Raw genomic sequence first — 20,022 nt, 5'->3', positions numbered from 1 at the left:
TAACATCTCCAAAGTTTTAAAGGAAAAAGTAGTAACAAACAATTATTTAATCCCCAGTTTCTCTCATATCTTTCTATTAGTCAAATACAAGAGAGGTTAATAGAATAGTCCTCCAAAAAACTTAGAAATGTTCTTTGTGTACAGCTCCTGTTTCCCACTTAACTTTTCTTCATGTCAGCTGTTTTTGTGTATTTGTTTTAATGCTTCAACCAGAGGACTTCTACAGATTAAAGTGTTACATGAAGTTGATTGCAGCTTAACTGCACTCACTTAAAACAAATGAACATTAGAGCTGCATTCAGTTCCTCCAATAATAAAAATACTCAGACATGAAAATATGATAATATGAAAATTAAAAAGAGAAGTAATACAATCAGAAAAACCCTAAAAATGTTAATATTTATCATATCCTGGAATTTATTAAAAGAAGATAGCATATATTTATTAAGTATCATATATGTGTCACTTTTTATAGAGCAGGGTAGAAGAGGAAGAAAGAGATGTTATCAAGAATAATTCCAGTTCTTTCCCTCAGCACACTGATTTTTTTTTTTGGAAAAACCAAGGAGAAGGTTAAGCCCTTATGATGTGCCCCATACTGTGCTGGACATATTGAATACATTATCTGACATAAGCTTGTAACCTCCTGAAAGGGAGCATTCTTATTTTTATTTTACAAACAAGAAGAATGAAACTAAAAAAGAGCAAATAACTTGCCCTAACTCACAAATTTAGTAATCAACTGACTTGAGATTGAAGCATAGATCTACAGGAATTTAAAACTTATCCTTTATCCATTAGGATACATATCTTTTAAAAAATGCATTCAATTGTAAATGACTCTTATGTCCTCATGAAAATCAAATATATAGAAAATTGAAACTAGGCTTATAGTTCACGGTTTATAGTTTCTTTCTCCTGAAATGAGATTGGTTGGTTCAAATAATTATATTTGTGATTCTGATTGCTTGGACAAAATAAAGTTTTGGCTATCAATAGGCCATTAAATAAAGTCATTTGTATTAGGCATGAATCAAAATTGTAACAGATAAAAAGAGAAATTATTTTAAAGATATGATCATAATATTTTAAACTTGCATACATGCCCAGATAGTTAAGTACTGAGAATATTTTATAAAGTATGAAAAAGCAAAGTAGGCATAATATCTAGCTTCCACTGAAATAAGCAGAGTTTTCAATGCCAGTTTTGATGTTTGGCAATTTCTCCAATTTGGTGAGAGAAAATATATAAGCCATTCTTTTGTTATCTAATGTATCGTCTTACCTGTCCTTCATTATGATGTTAATAGCATTGCTGCTGATGGTACTTGATAAGAAGCACCTGGTACATTGGGACTGAGGCTTCTGAATTGTTGCTTATACTACATGAAGCAGATCTCAGGCACTGCTATGTGGGCCCACTTATTGAATGAATTAATGAATGGTAATTTATATGACTTTTGTACTTATGTGTACTTAATATTAGAATTTCTCATTCTAGGTTAAGCTTTCTAAATATCCTTACAAATTACTAGGTACTCATGGGGTTGGAACTTGAAAAATGTAGGTGACAAACTGCTGGTCATAGGAATAGGGGGTTATAAGTAGGGAAATTATGCATTACATCATTTCATTCAGGGCCTACTTTGGTGTAAAAATACTAAAATGTATTTAGACACTAGCACAACAGATCTAAACTAGGACTTTTCAAGGAAAAGCAATGTATAATTCCAGACTAGCTCGAGGTGACATGAATCACTAAAGGGATCCATGCACTCTGAAAACACTTGCCCTCTCTGCTTCTAATCTATTCACATGGTGATTTGCCCATGCTTATTATCGGAACTCATGAAAAGAGAACACTTGAAAATATCTCAGGAAAAATCAAAAGTTTAAAATATTTAAAACTATTGTAAGACTGTAAATTTCTTCCAGATAAGAATTTTTGATTAACGTTTTTAATACTGCAATTCCTTCCAAAACAGCAAACATAGAGAATTTTGGCTGTGTGATTATTATTTACTTAAAACTATTTACTGAATACCTACTATGGACTTAGCACTGCCAAATACTCTGTGACAGGAGAATAAGTTAGACATCATTTCTAACTTTTCTAACAATTTTAACAAGGGCAAAATAATGTGATTCATTCTATAATAAAAGAATATATTTTAGATAAAGTAATTTTATAGGCACTCCATAAAGCTGATTAATTCACAAAATGAGAAACAAATTTTTCAGGTTGCCTATTAATATGAAAGATTGAAAAGAATATTGAAAATAATTTATTAAACTCTCTCAACTCCTTAATGATATAAATTCATCATAAACATTTCTGGGTTTACCACTAATTTATTTAGCTAAAACCTTGATTTTAACACAATAAAAATAAATGCACAAATGATACAGAATATGGTCTCAATAACTGAAACAGATGCAATTATTTCTAATTCAATAAGAATATAATATTTAACACACTTTATCAAATGGAAGGATCGTTTGGAAATGCCACAGAGAGCATAAATTACTGGATAATATGCAGAGTATAGCTAATAGCAAGGAAACTGTCTCAGACTAATAACAGTATTTCATTTAATGCATCCAATACCTAAGATGTAAGCAAGGAAATAAAATTAAGTCAAGTAAAAAGCACAGTGTTGCTTTTTTATATCCTACACCATATATTTGTTTAAGAGAGATCATTTTTATGGGTCATAATTTTCCTTTAGACATAAATGCTTCTGAAAGTGAGACGGGGCATGGCACAAATTGATAAATATCTTTTGTAGTATAATACAGTGTGGAAGGAACAACACTAGAGAACTTGTTGTATACATTGGAGCACCACAAAATAAAGAGAACTTCCACTTACTCAAAATAGACTCAGGTTTTATTTATCAAATGCAAAGAGCACCCTTCCTGTGGGTTTTAAAATATAATATAATTTAATATTAATAGACATGATAGAAAAAAAACTATAGAATTCTTAAATCATATGACCTCAGCTTAATTCAAAATTAGAACTCATCTGTTTTATATAAATGTATGGGTTTCTCAGGCTATATCTTGGTATTTAGGCAACACTGTTTTTTCTATTATTATTATTATTCTATTTACATACCATCAGACATTTCTGGTTGATAGAAAGTGTAAAGGATGGAATCAATCAAAATATAGCAAACTAGCTAAGACCAATGATAATATCTGTTTTGCTGATTAAATACCTAGTTATTTGTTACCTAAAATAAGTGGTAAACAATTAGGATAATCAAGGGTGATCTTATGGAATACCATGCAGACCTTAAAAAGAATGAGTTAATGTCCTTTGCAAGGACATGGATAAAGTTGGAAGCCACCATTCTCAGCAAACTAACACAGGAACAGAAAACCAAACATTGTATGTTTTCACTCATAAGTGGGAGTTGAACAATGAGAACACACAGACACAGGGTGGGGAACATCACACACCGGGGCCTGTTAGGGGGTGGGGGCAAGGGAAGGGAGACCATTAGGACAAATACCTAATGCATGATGGACTTAAAACCTAAATGATGGGTTGATGGATGCAACAAATCACCATGGCACATGTGTACCTATGTAACAAGCCTACACATGTATCTCCGAACTTAAAGTATTTTTTTTAAAAAGGAAAAAATAATCAAGAGTGATCTAATATAACTTTAAGATTCTCCCCATGTGGTTTATTTCCCGTTGGTTTGTCTTATACAAACCATACCATAGTACAACTCAAGTTTTCCTCATCACAGTGCCTTCTTGTATATTCTGACCTGCCATATCCTTTATTCACAATTTAATAATTTCTTTCTTTTTTTTTTTCTTAGACAATTTCTATTGTTATATGTTTATTGAGTGTCTTTTTTACACTAGACTCTTTCTGGAAGTGGGATCCTAAAATTGAGCAAAATATACACAAACTCCTGCCTTCATGGTGTTTATATTCTAGCAGTGGAGACAAACAATAAACAGTATAAATAAATTATAAGATACATACTAGATGGTGATAAATGTTATGAAGAAAACCAAAGCCAAGAGGAATAGGAAGTGTTGGAAGGTGAACTACATTTTTTAACAGAATGGTTAGAGGTGGCACTAAAGAGAAAATGACATTAATTAAGACCTGAAACTGGGAGCAGTGGCTCACACCTGTAATCCCAGCACTTTGGGAGGCTGAGATGGTTAGATCATGAGGTCAGGAGTTCGAGACCAGTCTGGCCAATATGGTGAAACCCGTCTCTACTAAAAATATAAAAACTTAGCTGGGTGTGGTGTCAGGCACCTGTAATTCCAGCTACTTGGGAGGCTGAGGCAGGATAATTGCTTTAACCCAGGAGGTAGAGATTACAGTGAGCCAAGATCATGCCATTGCACTCCAGCCTAGGCAACAACAGCAAGACTCTGTCTCAAAACAAAAACAAAAACAAAAACATCCCTGAAGGAGGAGAGGACCAAACTTTGCAGTGCATAGGTCAAAAGTTGTTCTGATAGAGACAACACCAAATGCATAGGCTTTGGAGCAGGAGTATACCTCTCCTTTTCCAAGAGCAGCAAGAAAGCCCTGAACTCATGTGGTCTGAACAGAGAAACCAAAGAGAGGGGAAAGAAATGAAGTCAGAGAACAAATAATGCTGCCCATGTAAGGATTTATACATCAAGATGGGGAGGTATTTGTTTTTATCTGACTTAATTCAACAAGATAATTATGACAGCTGTATTGAAATAAATGAAAAGACAAAGATGTTGTCTTAAGGAATTCCAAATAAATTTTATTGAACTCGCAATTTATTGAAGTTATAAATTAACTCATTTAATATTTTAATATAGTTTAATAATTTCATTATATATATGTACATCATCTTGCTAGTGCAACTAAATTTTGAAATACATAAAAATATCAACCCATTTTTCAGATTCAGAAACAGATTTAAAGAGGTCAAGGAAATTTTGTGAAAATCACAGTGACTAAGAGGCAGAGCTAGAATTTGAAGCCAAACTACCCAAATCCTGTCATACTTACCCAACAGCCCTCACACACATCCATTTACCACTGATGAATGTTGCAAAAATTGATCTTGAGGTGAGCTGCACAATGAGAATCTTTCAAGGTATGTTATTGTTCGGGTATAATTATCACTATGATTAATTATTCAAATGTTTAACATTTTTATCATGTCTGACTTCTTGATTCTACCATTTATAAGCTCAACATTTTGCTTTTGCAGATTTTGAGTTTCCTAAGGGGGATCAAATTTTTATCAGAGAATCTTGAAATATTAACTATAAGAATATTGAAGTTGCAGAGATACTCTAAAGCAATTAGTTGAGACCAAAAAAAAAAAAAAAAAAANAAAAAAAAAAAAAAAAAAAACCCATTAATGAAAACCTTAGGTTATTTCAAATCTATCTTGCCTCAAGAAAATAGTAATAAATTTCTGGATAAATCACCTAGAGAAAGATGACAAGGTCAGATTCAAAAGGTTTTGAGTCTTCTATGTAGTTCATGTCAATTTTGTTTTAAAATTAAGCTCTAATAATAGGTTTCAGGCTCTTTGGGCTTTGAACTCCTAATACTCATTAATTATTCTCAAATCTTTAAAGCATGAACTTCTGTGCAAACACCTAGCGTAGTACCTAGTATTTAGGAAGTGCTCCATAGATAGCTGTTGACTGAATTGATAAATTAATTAACGAACAAATGAATAATTAGGATTAGAAAATCCCCACATATGCTCAGTTTCTATGTATAGAGGAGATTTGACATATAATCCTTGTTAACTTTTTAAAGATAAATAAATTGTAATATCAAAGAACTCAGAATATCTCAACCCTAGGATTCCACATTTATATGTTAACATTGCCGATAGAGAACATTGCATAAAAGCTGGGCTTTTTTTAATTAGTGGAGAAAATGGGTGAAGATTGGCCTGGGAGCCTGAAGAAGTCAGTTTTAGAATGACAACAGCAACAACCACAAAATGGCAACAATGGACAGTATTCACTGAGTACTAAGTATATGCTGAACATTGTACAAAATGAATTATCTAAAATACCTTTCCATCACGTCAATCTACAAGGTGGATGTAGTGTAGTAGTTGCCAAAAAGTAGAGCTCAGAATCAAATTTAGATTGTTGCTGCCAGCTAGCTAAGTGAACTTAAAGAAATGGCTTAAATCCTCTGTGTCTGTTTTCTTTCTTTAAAAAATAGAATGACAGTAATAGTATATACCTTGTAGATTAAATGTATTAGTAGATGTAAAGTACTTAGAATCTTGCCTAAGCAATTGCTATATTCATATTAATCATTTAAAATTTCGGTTTTAAGATTGATATTGATCTGGGCAATCTTTTTCTTTTTTGATATGACCCCAAAGCATAGGCAACAAAAACAAAAGTAGATAAATTTGAGTACATCAAACTAAAAAGCTTCTACACAGTAAAGAAAACAATCAGCAAGGTGAAGGGATGATCTATAGATTGAAAGAAAATATTTGCAAACTATACACCTGATAAGGGGTTTATATCCAAACCATATAAAGAATTCAACTCAAAAGCAAGAAAACAAATAATCCAATTTAAAAATGGGTAAAGGGCCGGGCACGGTGGCTCACGCCTGTAATCCCAGCACTTTGGGAGGCCGAGGAGGGTGGATCACGAGGTCAAGAGATCGAGACCATCCTGGTCAACACGGTGAAACCCCGTCTCTACTAAAACTACAAAAAATTAGCTGGGCATGGTGAGGCGTGCCTGTCAGGAGTCTGAGGCAGGAGGCGGAGGTTGTGGTGAGCCGAGATCGTGCCATTGCACTCCAGCCTGGGTAACAAGAGCAAAACTCCGTCTCAAAAAAAAAAAAAAAAAAAAAAAATGGGTAAAGGACCTGAATAGACATTTTTCAAAATATGACATCTAAATGGCCAACAGGTATATTAAAAAATGCTAAACATCACTAATCATTAGGGAAATGCAAATTAAAATTGCAATGAGATATTACCTGTTAGAATGGCTACTAGTAAAAAGACAAAAGATAATATGCGAAGATGTGAGAATATGAAGAAAAGGGAATGCCTGCAGAGTGCTGGTGGGAATATCAATTAGTATGGCTACTATGAAAACCAATAAAGGAGTTCCTTAAAAGTAGAATTACCATATGATCCAGCAATCCCACTGCTGGGTATACATCCAACAGAAATGAAATCAATGTGGTGAAGAAATATCTGCACTCCCATTTATTTATTGCATTGCTATTCACAATAGCCAAGATATGGAATCATCCTAGGTGTCCATCAGTGAATGAATTCAGAAAAATTGTGGTATATAAACACAGTGGAATATTATTCAGCCATAAAAAAAGAAGAAAATCTTATCATTGTAACAAATGATAGATGAATTGGTAGTTTCTTATGTTAACTGAAATAAGTTTGGTACAGAAAGACAAATAGCATATGACCTCATTCATATGTAGTATCTAAGAAAGTTAATCATATTGAAATAGAAAGTAGAAAGTTATTTTCCGGGGGCCCTGGCAGTTGGAGAGAAGGGTTTGAGGCGACACTGGTCAAAGAATGCAAAATTTTAGTTAGGTAGGAGGAATAAGTTCAAGACATCTATGATACAACATGGTGGCTGTAGTTAGTAACAATACCCTGTAGTCTTGAAAAATACTAATAGAGTGGATGTTGTGTTCTCACCACAAAAATGAGAACTATGTGAAGTAATACACATATTAATTAACTAGATTTTGTCATTCCACAATGTATGCATACTTCAAAATATCATGTTGTACATTATAAAAGCATAAAATGTATCTATAAGTTTAGAAATAAGAATAATAATGTAATATAATTTAAATAAATTGAAAAAGATTGAAGAAACTGGGATCTCACATTAAATGTATATATTCTAAGTTCAGAAAAGTATGATTCAAAGAATGTATCAAATTGCCCCCAAATCAACAGCTTGTTATTATTATTAAAGCCACCAGGCATTCTAATTAAATACCAATATTATTTTAAGTAGGAAATAAAGAAAAAAATGAGAAAATTCCAATAGAGAAATGATAACATTTATTATTATTATTTTTCAAACTTATAGCCATCTGCAAGGTAATTCTGAAAGAAAACAACATATGACCAGTGTAAAGACCAATAAAAGTATAAGGACAAACAAACACATGAAAAATAAAGAGCTTAACATAGACACACACAAAGGTAGCTATATGAGATAATTGTAAGGTCTGACCATGCCATGATGGCATGGTAATCTGTGTGACCTGCACTTATACCCCCATGAGTTCCTGGAAGAAATGATCAACCCCTGCAGTGCCTAACTGACTTGTGATATTCTATTGTTTCTTATTCCAGCCTCAATTGACAAGGCCTTTGGACTTTGTAACCGACCTTGGTCAGTCTTCTGACTCCACATCCTACAACTCCCTCCCAGCTTGCAAAAACCGCCCTAAAATGTAACTTCTGTAGCTTTCCACTGTTTACCTCAAACCTGTAAAACCAAATCCCATTCCTCCACCCTCTGCTGGCTCTCTTTTCAGACTTAGCCCACTGGCACCCGGGGAATAAATAGCCATGTTGCTCACACAAAGCCTGTTTGGGGGTCTCCTCATTCAGAGCATGAGTTTTAACAATAATAAATAGGTTAATTAGCTTGATTGTGGTGATTGTTTCACAATGCATCCTTTATATATATATATATTTTTTATACTTATAAAATATATATTTTATTGTACTTTAGGTTCTGGGGTACATGTGCAGATCATGCAGGATTGTTGCATAGGTCCATACATGGCAATGTGGTTTGCTGCCTCCATTCCCCTGTCACCTATATCTGGCATTTCTCCCCTTGTTACTCTTCCCCAACTCCCTACCTACCGCTGTCTTTCCTCTAGTCCCCCACAACAGGCCCCACTGTGTGATGCTTCTCTCCCTGTGTCCATATATTTTCATTGTTCAAAACCCGCCTATGAGTGAGAACATGCAGTGTTTGATTTTCTGTTCTAGTATCAGTTTGCTGAGAATGATAGTTTCCAGATTCATCCATGTCCCTACAAAGGACACAAACTCGTCATTTTTATGGCTGCATAGTATTCCATGGTGTATATGTGCCACATTTTCCTTGTCCATTCTATCATCGATGGGCATTCAGGTTGGTTCCAGGCCTTCAAAACATCAGGTTGTACACTCTACATATATTCTATTTTTATTTGTCAGTTATATCTCAATACAGTTGGGGAAAAAAAAAAGACCTAAAACAGGCAAAACTGCCAGGAAGGTGAGGTGGGCAAGGGGATGGATTTTAGAGGGGTCTACTTTGATTGACAGAAATAGTCTACATTTTCATTGTAATGATGTTTACATGAAAATATACATTGTCAAAATTCATTGAACTGTAAAATTAAAGATGAGTGAACTTTATGCAAATTACACCTCAATAAGCCTATTTTTTTAAAAAGTAAACAAGAAGCTTCATTCCCCTGTTGAAAATGAGGAAAGAGATTTCCCTCCCCTTCTTTTCCTTGGAGAACATACTTCAGAAAACTTATAAGTACTTTCTACTCTATTTGAAATGTACATAAATCCTTTTGAAACTAGACAGGCCTTTTGTCAGCTTTATGACCCAGGAATGTCTTTCTCAAGGACCTGGAAGCATTCTCTTTGAAATGTATATATCAAGGGAGATAGCATCCCTCTCGGCACAATTTAACTTTGGTGGGCACCTTGCTCTTGCAAAGCTACCTTTTTCATCAAGATTTGAGAAGTTTGCTTTCCTCTGGAAAAGCTCATTAGGTAACATAGATGATTACCCCATTTATCAGGTGAACCTGGGATGAACTGTGTGTGGCAAAATGACCCTGTCAAGTCTTCTTACTTGAGGGCTTGCCTATATGAAATGGGCAGGTTCTTTCTGTCTTGGCAACCTCTTAGCAGATTGCCTATGATGCATATCACCTTCTGGTTCAATGCTTATTTGATGCATATCACATTCTGGTTTAATGCTTATTTAATCATAAAACTGTGTTCTTTATCTGTTACTTTTGTAAAGAAATTTTTGAGTCAGGAAAACATGCTTCACTAATTAATACATTTCCCCAACAGCAGTTAACTGAGAAAGTAGATATCTGTTATCAGAATGGCGTTAAATCATGTAAAGAATTCATTCCCAACCACTATTTGGTATAGCAGGGAAACTATCTAGTCATTAGCCAAAAATTATTTTCAACTTCTTGAATATAAATTTGGCTTTCACAATATATGAAGAAATATACAAAGTGAGTTGGAAATTGTATTAAAATAATTTCAAGTAATTAAAAAGGAAAATGATAGAACAGTTTTATCATTTTAATTGGGCATCTACCTAAGCATCCTGGATAATTAATATTTAAAGGTTGCATAGTACAAAGAAATCAATAAAGTAACTGTTATGAAGCCAGTTGCAAAATGTTTTATCCATTATTTAATCAATTCATTCATTGAACATTTTTATTTGAGTGACTAATGGGTGATAATCACAATTCTATTCCCTGTATTGAATGCACTGTAATAAGATATAATGTTTTTAAAGCACCTGAGAATATTAATTGTAGACAGTGGCAAGCTGTCTTACAATTTTGCCAGTGTGGAGAAGAATAGCCTTGACCTAAAGAGATCTATACTAAGGAAATCATGTGTTTTATTTGGTCACCTTCTAAGTATAAACCTCCCATGCAGAGTCTATTCATTCTACTCTACTTGCCTCCTCATACTAGAAGAAATACAACCTTTAATAAGAACAACGACATTCTTTTTTTAAATAATAAATTAGATTATCAGTACTGGTAGAACCAATGTTCACATTGCTGGAAACTCATTGTGTTTTCTCATTGATCAGCCTGAGCTCTGGATCAATTAGGGCTTTAGCCTTGCTCCCAGATTTCTCCACCAATACCTTTGAAAAGTACAATGATTCATTAACATATGAAAGCCAGAACCCCCATGACTCAGAAGCTGAATTCTCTGAAAAAAAAACTAATTAAATTTTTAAAAAATTCTCCTTTTCTAGCGAAATTTACATTAGATTGCATGAATTTTTAATTTTGCTTTATTTTATCGATTTTAAGCACTTATTAAGAATAAGGAAATACTTAACACTTTAAATATCTTTATAAATAAACCATAATAAGATCTATATATAATCTATATAGATCTATATATAATATATAATCTATATATAATCTATATATAACCTATATATCAGTCAAGTTACATCACTATCTGAATAATTTTGGGTCAATACTCTTACATGTAGTAGAGATCTATATAGATTATTATAGATCTATATAGATTATTATATTATTAGCTATGTAGATCTATATTATTATAGATCTATATAGATTATATATAGATCTCTACTACATGTAAGAGTATTGACCTAAAATTATTCAGATAGTGATGTAACTTGACTGATTTATTTATTCATCCACTCTTTCAATTATTCAACAAATACTTATCCAATCATATATGGGCAGGTCCTGCCTATGATAAAATTAAGGTGATAACAAGTGTTGAACAATGAGAACACATGGACACAGGGAGGGGAACATCACACACTGGGGTCAGTTGTGGGGTTCTAGGAGAGAGACAGCAGGGGTAGGGAGATTGGGGAGAAATGCCAGATACAGGTGACAGGGAGATGGAGGCAGCAAACCACATTGCCACGTATGTACCTATGCAACAATCCCGCATGTTCTGCACATGTACTACAGAACCTAAAGTACAAAAAAATAAAAAAAAATTTTTTTAAGTATATATACATATGACAACAACAACAAAAATACAGGCTAGGCCCACCTATAATCTCCTTAGGAAAAAATAATTAAGTATTGACTCATAAGCATGCTGTTATATGGGTGAGAGAGAAAGGGAAAGGGTTACTACTCTCAGGCAGCTTCACAGTGGAAGATGGGTGGATTGTTTTTGTAACTATTAAAGGCATTACAGTATTGTTTTGTCAAAAGAATAAAATACCAGAAAAAGTTTGTGGAAAGAACAATGTAAATTGAGAAATGTTAGTTGCTAATTTATGTGGGTTATAATTAAAAAAAAAAAAAATTATGTGGGTTATAATTAAAAAANAAAAAAAAAGCCTACATTTTAAAAAATCAAAATAGAAAAAAAAAATTAAGGTGATAAAAAGAAAAGACAACAGATACCTAAAATGTGCAAGCTGCCTAGAAGAAAGGTCAATAGATGTCTATGTAGTCAGAATTGCCTCAGGAATCAGAAACCTAACAGAAGAGAAATGTGTCCAGACCCAAGTCATCAACATTTGCACAGAGAAACTCAGTTATGTCATTGCAAGATGATGGTAGGACTCTAGAGAATACTGTATATACACCCAATCAAACCTACAGCAACAAATGCTCATTGATGTACAAGACAGCTGCTGAGAATAGCTGACCTAACAATCCTAGTGATTTTATCCTCTATTAGTGAATAACATTTAATCATTCAAATTATGTGAGATTGTTTTGGTATCCTAGTAAAGCAATAGCCTGCTATCACTAAAACTGGGCAGCCTGAATTATTCATCAGAAGAATAAGGTGTGTGGTGTGGTGGAAACAATGACTTTTGGAATCAGATAAATCATGATACAAACCTCAGCTTCATTCTTTAGTGCTGTGCAATCTCTAGAAAATATTTTTGTTTCCTCTAAACTTTCTCATTTGTAAAATGGGTATGTTTTATACAGGATATATCAATCTGACATGCAGAAAAATGATTTAAATCATGAATGAAAATTTCTTGAAGAAGTACCAAAAGGAAAGTCTTTTCATGATATGCAACAAAAACTTCCTAAAATTCTTTATCTCTCTCAATATTCCAGAGTGCAGTGCGTCCTGAAGGGTAAGCAGGGTCCTGGAGAAATACTTCTGGTGGGCTTCTACCAGTGTAAACATTTTAATTGAAATATGTAATATAAAACTCATGGGCCTATATAAGGTATTACTATATATTAATGACAATTTAGACTAGTAGATGGAAAAGGAAGGATTATATAGTTGTTTATTGTTCAGTCAGGGCATGCAAAGATCCTCCAGGCATCTTTTTAAGTCCAGAAACCATCTCTTCCTTTTCTTTATTTTCAAATGTATTAATATTAGAGAGTTTTATATTTACCTCCTCAAGAAAAAGGTAACAACACTATTATTACTCACAATGTAATGGCTCTTTGGAACCTATTCATACTGAAATAATATGGACCTTCTTATCTCTGCAATTCCCTGATACCATTTACTTAACACTGGTTACATCTTCACCCATGATTCTGGATCATCCATCATGGTGTCTGAGTATATTGGCTTCCAATAACTCTCTCAAAATTTATTACTGTGCTTCCTGTCTCCACAGAATGCAATCTTAACCATTGAATAAAGAATAAATGAGAAAAACAATTCATTTTCTGATCATGTTAAACTAAACCATTGTAATTTTATTGACTAAGCATAGAACATCTCTTCCAGCCATATTTTCTTTTGAAATCTTTAGGCAATAGTAGCTGCATTCCTAGAAATTATTCTCTTTTTTCTTATCTTCCTAAGGATTTCTATAATAGCCAGGACCATAAGGATTTTCTTATAGCACTAGACAATGAAACAAATGTTGAAGAGGAGGGCTTTTCCACTTGTTTGGAGACTCACAACTGAAAAATCTATCAATTTTATTAGCAACAAGCTTATTGCAATATATCGCATTGAGACAGATGCAGATATGAAACATGTAAGAGGTAAAGCTGAAGTTCAAATCAGAAAAAAGAGCATTTCTTTTACATGTGACCAGTGATAAATCTATGAGCACTTAAGTAATATTAGAGGAAAATGACAAGCAAGCACCAAGTGAACATGCAACATTTTCCAGGACTTTTTAACATATAGCGATCCTGAGCTATTAGAATCTAGAACTACCCTGTCTAATCAAAAATAATTAGCTGAAATACTGTAGTCGATATTTCTCATATCCCATACAACAGATCCTATATAACAAAGTATTGTTGCTTGGTTGAACAGGTAGTTCTTAATTATTCTGCATATTTCATTTTACCTTAATAACATTTTGTGCCTCTGATAAATGAAGTCTTTTAAAGCATGAGACCTCCTTAGGTGCAAAGTCTGGGGGCCCCACTTGGGTCTAGAAGCCCTAAAAGAAAGGAGGATAGCAATCCGGGCCTCCATCTCTGAACTGTCTCCTAAATTCTCAACTGCAAACTCCCCTCCATTTCCTGTTGGATCCTCATCTCACAGTCCCTCTCCTCGTTCTTGCTTTCTAAATTTATTCTTCTTATCTTGGAGTCCCTTGTCAAATTAATCAATTTTACCTTAATTTTATCTGTTGCCTTTTATTGCCACTTTCAGTATTAACTAAATCTATGAACTGAAAGACCTGGGAGCTAGGCGGGGTGCCACAGGGAGGATTGAGAGCTCCAATGCCCGGGAATCCTCAAACATTAGCAGTCGTGTGCCTGTCACAGGATAGCAGTGTTCAGCAAATAATAGCATTAGCACTGCAACATTATATAGGTCACTTATAAGGTATTAGCCAGAGTAGATTCTTCCTTAAATTAGGCTGGAATTTAAACTAGAATCGCTCAATTGAAATCTCGACTTTGAATCCTGGGAGAAGTAATTTGACTCTTCTGTGTCTCAGCTTTCTCATCTCCAAAGTGGGAATATTTAGCATTTACCCTTCAGTACTTGTTTTAGGGACCGTGCTTGGGCATAGCAAGCATTACACTAGTGTGAACCATTTTCATTATATGGGAAATCTTAATCTTCAATTACTTTTTCTGGTTCTCATTGTTTGTCAAAAATATTATTAATTTCCCGGATTATCCTTTACCTTACCTGGCTTTTCATTTTCTGGCAGTTTGAAGAGATTTAGGGAGTCTGCAGATAATTATCAACACATTTTAGAACATCTCTGGATGGAAGCCTTCTGCAGATAGGTATTTTAATGCATTTTATGTTTAGCCATGTTAATTTTTGATTAATATTGTGTAACTTTTAATAATTTATTTCCCTAAATGCAAATATATATTTGTTTAAGATATAATAGGGAAAAAATAACAAAAAAATAAAACCAGGGTTGCATATTTGAAAAGCTCTTTTCAGAGTCTATAAAGTACTTTGAGCTTAAAACCTCCATGCACTGTCTAGAAAAAGAAGTGTAAGCCACATCCCTGCTTGGCAACTAATTCATCACTTAGATGAGAAGACAAGACATAAGTATAAATATTACAAACTAAACTTCACATGAATGATACAGAAATGTCGTGTGCCAAAATAGTTTGTTAAGAAAAAGGAGAAAACACTGATGGTGTGATAGGAAATAAATTTCTGACAGGGATTTATTTTTAGCATTTGGACTGGGTTTTGAATATGCCTTGCATACTGAATTATATTTAGGACATGATGCTAACATGTTTATTACAAATTCCTGTTCATATAGGTATATATTTAAAATAATTCTCCTATGCCCTTGCACAACAACTTAGCATAAAGTAGGGGAAATAAACCTAGAAAATGAATACCTTTCATTGATTTAACAAATAATATTCTCGAAGATCTTCACAGGTAGATAAAATCCCTAAAAGAAAGACACTGAGTACTTTGTATAAATCTTCAATTAAAAATACACAGTTACGGTCTAAGGCTTTCCCTAATAAATCAGTCTAACTATTCTACCCAAGAAGAGAAAGCTCCTCTTATGTTTTTTGTTTTTCTTGAATTTTCTGCAAATATATTTACTCAGTACTAGTATCATGCTTTCTAGACCATATCATCTAGCAATAATCTGTCACATTCTATAATATTTGAATACCAAATCCAATTTCTCTACAATTTGAAGACTATAACCAGGCTCCACATAGGATGGAATAATTATTTTTTAGCAGAAGAAATATTGCATTGTGCAGTGAAGCCCTTGCTCATCAGTTCTGACTTATAAGCATTGTTCTCTTTGGTCTCAAAGGGACTTTGAGTCTTTGTATCTCTAGAAAATATTACCAATCACCAATTTGCCAAACAAATCCTACATCACTAGTCTTGATAAAACCATCTGGAGAAAGAAAGAAGCCTAATATTTAGTAAATGATACTACATGGCTTGCATAAGGAGAAATTATTTTATTTAGTTTATTTCTCAAACAAAACAAAACACCAATAGGATAGGTACTACAATACTCATTGCATTTAATTCCTTAAGCCATCGGCTTTGGATCAGGTTTTCATCTTATAAAGCAATGTTTAGAAAAAAGTTCAGCATTTACACCTCTATGCTGTGGCTGTGTGATTGGGTTTTCTCTACTGGGATATGAGCAAAAAGGATGTGTGTGATTTCTACTTCACATGCTTAAAAGGAAATTGCTTGCCCAGGATGTTCTCTTTTCTTTTTCTCTTCCTCTGAGCTGGAATACAGAAGTGTCAGGGATAAAGCTTAGACCCAGGAGACTAGGATAATGGTAATGAATGGGTGGACTAAACAGAGAAAGAGAAATCTACTGGGTCTCACAATGATGTAAAGCAGACATGCCTACCAGCATAGACAAGCCTAACTCTTACATGAAAGGAAAGTAAACTTTCATCTTATTTAAGCCACTGCATTTTTTCATGTGTCCTTTTGCTACAGCCACTTACCCTTTATTCTTCTAATTAATACAAGTGCCTTTTATCCTAGATGATCTGGTTACCTAGAATTGGCTTTGAACTTGTGGGTTCTAACAGCATGTAGTGTATACTTTATGCTTAGCTCTTGTGCTCCATTGACTAAATTACCTGCAATTTCCATACTATGTCCATAGCATACTGCTGCATTGGTTTTTGTTGATTTAGAATTATAATATATGAAATGTGAGCAAACTTTGCAAATGGAAATAATTATCCATGAAATAACTTGATAGCCAAAGTTATTTAATAACCACAAAGTTATTTAAATGATTAACATTGTTTACAGCAAATGTTACCAATAATTTAAATATATTTCTGTGTGATACTAAAAATATTAGGATGAGAATTTCATTGCTTTTGGATTTTAACAATTGTATGGAACTCATTCAATACCTCTGTTTAGCAAGCAGGAAATTTGTACCTACATACAAAAATACATATCGAGGAATAGAATTTTTATAATAGACATCTCATGTATGTGATCCACATAGGCACTTCAGCAATCTTCCTAGAAGCCACTTGTTTGCTCTAACCTAGAGTTTAAAAATTTTAGTGCATATATGAAATAGACACTCTTATTCTATGACTAGTAACCCCAGGTTTCTACCTTTAGAATTATCCTTTTGTGTTATGATGCTATTTGGAAAATGTTTCTGCTAAATCAAAGGATATGTTTCCTAGCAAGAAGCTAGTAACACCATAGCAACATTAAAAAATATGAAGGAGGCACAGTGGCTCACAAGTGTAATCTCAGCACTTTGGGAGGCGAAGGCGTATGGATCATTTGATGTTAGGAGTTCAAGACTAGTCTGGCTAACATGATGAAATTGTGCCGCTACTAAAAATAGTTTAAAAACTAGGTGGACATGGTGGTGCCTGCCTGCAATCCCAGTTGCCTAGGAGGCTGAGGCAGAGAATCACTTGAACTCAGGAGATGGAGGTTGCGGTGAGCCGAGATTGCACCATAGCCTTTTTTTTTTTTTCTTTTAAATTCCATCTCAAAGAAAAAAAGAAAAAAGTATGAAGGAATGGGACCAAAAAAATATATATACTTTTGCTGTTGACAGAGAAAGATGATAGAATATTTGAGGCCAGCTTAGAAAATGTAGATCTGAGTGCTAAGATTCCATGAAAGGTTTTGATTACTTACATGAGCAGGCATAGAAAGTACTGATCTATAAAAGCACTAAGAAGGAAAATAAAAGAGGTAAAATAATGCTTACATCACATTTTGCCTGTTTCTCAGCGTTCCCACATTGCACGATATCAAGACCTATGTTCTAGTTAAATATCTTAGAAGATATATAGCTGACCTCAGCTCCCTGTATTTATTCTCATAAAATAATCACTTCTTAAAAGATAAGTGTGACCTCCAGGGAGATATTATAGCTTAAAAGGTGTTGTCCAAGACATTCAGGAAGGATCACTATATAAGGTTAGAAGTTAATCTCTGCTACATACCAAGTCTCAAGGGTGGGACAATTCTGAGGCTGTAAGCATTTTCAATCACTTTGATTTATCTCTATGCCTTGGAAGTTATAAGAAATTGTTCTACTAGAGACCATCTCATATTTGTTATTGCAGATGAGATCACATTTTCCAGTTGACCTGAATTAATCTATAGTTGAGATATGAAAAGAATAGGTAAGTATGTGCTGGGAGAAGAATATACATATTTGTAATGGGATTTATGCTTCCCCTCCTTAAGGGTAAGGTATCTACATAAATTATTTAAATTAGTTTGTATGGGAGATTTGTTCATTCTCCTTCCACTATTTATATATTCAATCATTTAGTTATATTAGTATTTACTTGAGTATATTTATTTATACTTTGGGTAATATTTCAACATAAATTTATTTTCTTGCTCAAATTTATTTCACCTTTAGCCATTGGGAGCCTTTCAATTGACTTTTGTGTCATACTGACTTGATCTCTGCAATGGGGTGTGTGTGTGTGTGTGTGTGTGAGGTATTTAGGAAGATTAATTATTTCCACCATTCAAGTCATCTGCAACTACATTAATGTAGTTACTTAATCATTCTTCTTCTTAATTACCATCAAAACATGCCAATGTTGGGTTTATAGCATTACATTTTTATCATCTCTCTGTCTTCAGAGCTTCCTAAAAATCCTGATACAATTTATGTGAAGTTAGAAACTACCTGGTCTAACTGGGCTAGGTAGGCCTAACTACCTAATTTGAATGAAAAGCAGGGGACTCTGCTAGTTCTCAAACTTGGCTGCACATGGAAATACACTAGTGAACTATAAAAAGTACTCATGCCTCAGCTCTAATCTACAGATTGCATTCAAATTTTAATTATCCCAATAATATCTTTTATAGATCAATTTATTCTGGTTTAACATCTAATTCAGTATCACATACTTAATTTAGTTGTCATATCATCTCTTTAGTCTCCTTTAAACAGCTCCAGAGTTATCTTTGCTCTCAGGATCTTGACTGTTATGAAGAGTATAATCCCATTATTTTATAGAATGTCCTTCAATTTTATTTTATTTTTCCTGATGTTTTCTCATGCTTGAATTTATGTTATGTATTTTGGCCATGAGTAGAAGCAACATTGTGTCCTTCTCAGTTTATCAGAAAGCACAGAAAAATTTAAGGTGCAGAGAAATGTATTTGTTCCATTTTGCTTGATGTTAACTTTGATCACTTGCTTAAGGTGGTGGCTGCCGTGTTTTTCCATTTTAAAGATACTTTTATTCCCCCTTACCATACCCTGCTCTTTGGAAGTAAATCACAAAGCATTGTCACAATCTGTATTTTATTCCCTGCATCCTTGACCTCCTGGTTGATTTTTATGAAATTTTCATATATAAAGGTTTACTGTTTGTGCTGTAGGTTCTGTGGGTTTTTATAAATGCATAGAGTCATATATTCATGACTCTGGTACCATATAGGTTAGTTCCATCGATGTAAAGAATATCCTGTGCTTCCCCTAGTAAACGTCTTCCTTTCTTAATTCCTGAAAACCACTGATCTGATTTTTCATCTCTACATTTTTCCTTTCTCCAGAATATCTTATGAGTGCTGTATATTCAGTATATAGCATTTCTACTCTGTGTTTTTCTCACTTAGCAAGATGCATTTAAGGTTAATTCATATTATTGTATGGATGAATAGTGTTTTCCATTTCTCTTGCTGAAGACTTTTTCAACATATATATAAAACAATGTGTTTAATCCATTCACTTATTGAAGGACCTGTTGGTTTCTTCCAATTTTTAGGGAGGCTGAGGAAGCTACTCAGTAGTCTCAGCTACTTGGGAGCCTGA

This window comes from Cebus imitator, unplaced genomic scaffold (genome assembly GCF_001604975.1).
Source record: "Cebus imitator isolate Cc_AM_T3 unplaced genomic scaffold, Cebus_imitator-1.0 Scaffold22, whole genome shotgun sequence".
NCBI classification, from domain to species: Eukaryota; Metazoa; Chordata; class Mammalia; order Primates; family Cebidae; genus Cebus; species Cebus imitator.
Note: the sequence above shows the minus strand (reverse complement) of the source record.